Source organism: Hordeum vulgare, chromosome 3H (assembly GCF_904849725.1).
Source record: "Hordeum vulgare subsp. vulgare chromosome 3H, MorexV3_pseudomolecules_assembly, whole genome shotgun sequence".
In the NCBI taxonomy this organism is placed as follows: domain Eukaryota; kingdom Viridiplantae; phylum Streptophyta; class Magnoliopsida; order Poales; family Poaceae; genus Hordeum; species Hordeum vulgare.
Window position 1 is genome coordinate 49,780,956 of NC_058520.1, and position 5,841 is coordinate 49,786,796.

Genomic DNA, 5,841 nt, shown 5'->3' on the forward strand with positions numbered 1-5,841 from the left:
CTTTGAATACGCTGCATGGGGGGCGAGGGTTTCTTGGACGGCGCATGTTTATATCCTTGGAGAAAACTTTGCTGGGCAGATGCCACAAGATGAAGACCCCATCCCTTGAATGGAAATCCACATCAGCTGCCGAGACAACTAGTTCCTGATAATTTGATGTTTGCTCTTCACCCTTACCCTGCTCTTGGGTGGTGTGATGCCCCCCTGCCGCCAATGCCGAAACACCATGACGAGAAACAAGACCAGCATGATGCTAATGAGTGCGGTGGGCATGCCGAGGACCCAGTTGTTCACCCGGAGGAACCAGTACATGACCAGGAATCCATGGTCATTGACCAACCAAGCTCCTCTGGTTCGGTTCAGGTTGTTTCCAAACTGATAAGAAGTTCCAACCTTGTTGAGCCCAACCTTGTGGGGGAAGGAGATCATACATTCTAGCAGGAAGTTGATGGAATTAGTGCTTGCGCACAAGGAAAATAATTATTGCAAGATAGCTATTATTGGAGCAGGAGGATTTGGTAAGACAACACTAGCTCAGAAAATACACAATGATTGGAAAATAAAAGTAAGCTTCGAGTTGCATGCATGGATTTCCGTTTCGCTAGACTACAATGAAGTATCTCTTCTTAATGAGGTTCTCCGAAATATAGGTGTGCATCATGAGCAAGGTGAATCCATAGCAGAGCTGCATAGAAAGATTGCAGAAACACTTGAAGGAAAGAGCTTATTTCTGGTTCTAGATGATGTGTGGCATCCCAATGTATGGAAAAAAATTCTAAGAACTCCATTACACGCAACAACTACAAATGTAATATTGGTAACCACAGGATACAAACAGATTGCAAAGAGAGCAGGTGTAGGGTATACAGATCGAGTGGATCTCATGTCAGTAGATGTAGGATGGCAGCTACTTTGGAAGAGCATCAACGTTAATGGAGAGAAACAAGTGGAAAAAGTATTTGGGAAAAATAGTTGGCTCCTAGAGCATGCTCTTAGATGAAATAGTAGGGACTTTGTATTTAAGCTATGATGAGTTGCCACCTCGTCTGAAGCAGTGTTTCCTTTATTGTGCTTTGTATACTGAAGATTCTACCACTCGTCGTGATGAAGTTACCTGGTTATGGATTGCTGAAGGCTTCATCGAGGAGCAGCAAGGCCAAACTACTAGAATACATATCACAAGAGTACTACTATGAGCTAATCCATCGGAATCTTCTCCAACCAAATAAGGTGTTTGTTAACCAGGTTGAATGCAAAATGCATGACTTATTGAGACAACTTGCTTTGAATATATCAAAATAAGAATGTTTTGTTGGAGATGTTGATACATTAAGCGGTGAAAATATGAAAAAACTGCGGCGTGATACTGCTAGGAGTAAGAAGGATAAATTAGTGTTACATGGCATGGATAAGGTGGAAATTAAGGTGAGAACTTTTCTAGCCCAACATGGTCTGTGGAGGATTGAGGATACATTGTTCAAAAGATTTATTATTCTTCGTGTTTTGGTACTGGATTACTCACCTGTACAAACCATTCCATATAATATAGGAAAACGGATACATCTACGCCTACTTAACCTACATTATACTGGTGTATCTTGTCTTCCTGCATCCATTGGCTCCCTAAAGAACCTTCAAGTACTGAGCTTGAGATGGTGTGTTGATCTGCATAGTCTTCCTTTGGAAATTACCCTATTGTGCAATTTAAGTTTTCTTGACCTTTTTGGCAAAGAAATAAATCAGATTCCCAAAAGGGATAGGAAAACTAAAGTTTCTTACTGTTCTAAGAGGTTATCACATTGGTGACGGAAGTGATAATGATGTTGTAGAATATGTATGGAAGTTGGAAGAGTTGTCTTCTTTGACGCATATGAGGTATCTTTGTCTTGTTAAATTGGAAAGAGTGTCTCATTGTAGTGCAACTGAAATGCTGGTGGACAAAAGGCATATGAAAAAACTAGTTCTGGAGTGTACTAAATGGAGAGATGGATCATATTCAGAAGAAATTGTTAGCAATACTGAGGTCTTTGGGCAGCTAATACCCTCAAGCAACCTAGAAGACCTAACAATTCTTGTATTCATTGGTCGGCAATATCCCACCTGGTTTGGTACGACCTGTTTGTCTTCATTAATATACTTGAAACTCATAGATGTGTGATCATGTGTGCATGTTCCACCCATTGGGCCGCTACCCAACTTAAAATATCTGAAAATTCAGGGAGACGACGCAGTTACCAAGGTTGGACTTGAATTTGTTGGTTGCAGGATAGTTGATCCCACATGCAATGAGTTAGTTGCTTTCCCTCAACTGGAATGTTTGGTCATCAAGAACATGCCCAACTAGGAGGAGTGGTTCTTTTTAGAGGAAGAAGTTACTGCTAGTGAACGGGGAGATGAGATTCAGAAACATGATGCCCAATCTGCAAGATTGCAAATGATTCCTCGTTTGGTGTTCTTGGATCTTTTAAATTGCCCTAAACTGAGGGCTCTCCCAAGACAGCTTGGAGAGAACATTGCCAGCTTGAAGAAGCTCGTATTAATTAGAACAAACAACTTGAAGGTCGTGGATGACTTCCCACACCTGACTGAGCTCCTTCGTATTGAGGATTGTGAAGGCTTAGAAAGGATCTCCAACCTCCCTCAAGTGACAGAACTTTTTGTATACGGTTGTCCAAAATAAGCCATGTAGAGGGGTTGGGCCGTTTGCAGCGTCTGGGGCTAGGCGAGGATATATGCAAGTGATCTCTTCATGCTGGGTGCCTGGGCTTCAAGAGCATCACCAGCGACTTCACGGGGAAGACCTAGATGTCTATACACTGTCTACCAGTTAGAGGGCACAAGGTATCATGCACTTATATTAGTTGGACATTAAGTTTTGTGTCTTTGATTCTCGGAACCATAATTCATATTGTGTTGTCTTTTTTATCATTGGACATACAAATTGCAAGCTTTGTTCAATTTTATGTAAGTTGCTTAAGCAATATAGTTTCTTAAATCTATTGTGCATGTACATATTCCAAAAGAGTTCTAGTAGATGCCCATGGCAGTAGATTGCCACTTCCGCTTCAGTATAACCCCCTTAGACACATCAATGGTTCAGATTAGCCCATACCCGTTCATAAAAATGGGAAGGATGGGGATAAAAATGTGCGTGCCGTATCGTGCCCAAGCGCGCCGCACTCCGCCGTACGCGGCCCGTACAAAGACGGGTCGCCTATACATGGCCCGCGTACGGCTGACCAACGCAAATCCTACCACGCCCTCCGCCCGCGTTACTGCGACGCAGAGGGCCCATTAGTCGCACCGCCCGCCATTACTCCGGCGCGGATTGTCGTGCTCATTACTCTGACGCGGACCGCCGAAGCATCCCGTCTACCGCATCGGTGGCATGCGTTTTCCCGCGCGGCGTCGATCCGCACGTCATATCGGTCAACCCGCCGACGCTTCATTCCGCCCGCCTTCTCGAACCCTACCTCGCCCTCCGCCCGCATTAGTGCGGCGTAGACGGCCGTTTAGTCGCGTCAACCGCCCGCCATTACTCCGGCACGGATTGTCGTACTCATTACTCCGACGCGTACCGCCGAAGCGTCCCGTCGACCGCGTCGGTGGCGCGCGTTTTTGCGCTCAACGTTGATCCGCACGTCGCCTCGATCAGCCCACTGCCGCTTCGGTCCGCCTGCCTTCGCCATCAATGCCCCTAACCACCGTCGCCGTTCTCCTCCTCCCGCTCGCCCTATATAAACGCCCCGCCCCCGGCGCCTGACTCCCGCACCAGCTCGCCCCTCTTTCCCTCTCTCCCTCGTCGCCTCTTCCCGCTCCTCTCTCTCCCGCCTCCGGCGATGATGCGCCCCAACCAGACGCTTGAGGAGGCGGAGGAGCTCGCCCACTTCGGCATCCCCACGGTGACGGATGTACGGATGCCGTCGAGGTGGTGCCTGAGCATCGACAGAGTGCCGGTGGCACCGGTGCCCGAGCCCGATACACACCTGTTCGCCCGCGCCGTCGGCCTCTACCGGGCGCGGCTGTCGCCGAAGGAGCTGCGGAACCTTTGTATGCCCCAACATGCTTGCCGCCGACCATGATGCGTGCCTCCACGCATTCCCAGGCCCACGACCGCCGGTGAAGGACAACGGTGCCCAGCGTCACGAGCTCTGGGACGGCCGCAACTTGGAGGAGGTCATCGGACCACATCGCGCGCAGGTGGCTGTCAGCGCCATTCCAGCCCCCATCAATGCTGACTTCGCTGCCTTCCGCCGTGGCGCCGCGCGGCCCTCCCGCATCTCCGTGACCATGGAGGCTCCAGCGGACGTGCATCGGTCTTGCTTGGCAACGGTGACCGCCGCACCGTTGCCCCTCGCACGACGGCGGGTGGCGCTGGATCGAGTCGCGCGCCTCCACCGGAGCCGGAGCCGGAGTAGGATCCTACCCTTTTGGCGGAGTACCAGCAGGTTGCGGCGCAGGAGGGCGACCCGGACAACATGTCGGGGCTGTAGGAGGCCATCCGGGCGTCAGAGATGGTCGTGCCATCACAGGTTGTCCAAGACTACATCCACATTGCGCCTGTCGCTGGCCACCCCGAGGACTCGCCCGACTTCCCCGGCAACAATGATGCCATTGCCGACTCCATTGCACTTGTCGTCGACGTGAGCAGCAACAGCGGTGGCAACGACGACGAAGACGGAGGCGAAGCGTTTGGCTTCGACGAGGAGGACCTCGGCGGCATCGATGACGACTAGGTTAAGACCTAGAATGTTTAGTTTAAATTTCATTCAACCGTTATGTAATATTTCCTAAAAAGTTGAATGAAATTAAGCATTTTAAATTTTAAATAATTGTTTCAATGAAATTGACTAAGTATTTGCGTTAATTTTTTAAAAGGAAATTGTAACTTTTTAAATAAATTTATAAAAAATGTTGGGAAATAAAGTTTTATAAAAAATGAGTTATAAAAATGTTATAATAATAAGTCCCCGTCCGAAGACAAGACTCTAAATCAATGTCAAACAACGTTTTTGAGTTCACAGAATGATAATATGTAAACATTATAATAATGTAAATATAGCGCACTTCCCGAATTACCAAACATTGAGTTTCCCATGCGAAACAAAAAAGTTTTGACATAACGTCTGTTGGGGAACGTCGCATGGGAAACAAAAAATTTCCTACGCGCACGAAGACCTATCATGGTGATGTCCATTTACGAGAGGGGATTTTCGATCTACGTACCCTTGTAGATCGCACAGCAGGAAGCATTAAGAAACGCGGTTGATGTAGTGGAACGTCCTCCCGTCCCTCGATCCGCCCCGCGAACCGTCCCGCGATCCGTCCCACGATCCGCTTCGATCTAGTGCCGAACGGACGGCACCTCCGCGTTCAGCACACGTACAGCTCGACGATGATCTCGGCCTTCTTGATCCAGCAAGAGAGACGGAGAGGTAGATGAGTTCTCCGGCAGCGTGACAGCTCTCTGGAGGTTGGCGGTGATCTATCTCAGCAGGGCTCTGCCCGAGCTCCGTAGAAATACGATCTAAAGGAAAAACCGTGGAGGTATGTGGTTGGGCTGTCGTGGCAAAGTTGTCTCAAATCAGCCCTAATACCTCAGTATATATAGGAGGGAGGGGGAGGGACCTGCCTTGAGGCTCAAGGGAGCCTCCAGGGGTCGGCCGAAGGGGGGAGGAGGAGGCCTCCTCCAATCCTAGTCCAACAAGGATTGGAAGGTCGAGTCCTTCTCTACCTTCCCACTTCCCCTTTTTTTCTTTAATTTTTTCTATCTCCTCGGCATAGGGCCTCTTGGGCTGTCCCACAAGCCCACTAAGGGCTGGTGCGGCACCCCTAAGGCCT

At 48.8% G+C, this 5,841-nt stretch overlaps 1 pseudogene; it reads left to right on the forward strand.

Moving 5' to 3' along the window:
• The first annotated feature begins 213 nt into the window (after positions 1-213).
• On the forward strand, positions 214-2,680 carry LOC123441465 (annotated as a pseudogene).
• The last annotated feature ends 3,161 nt before the right edge of the window (positions 2,681-5,841 follow it).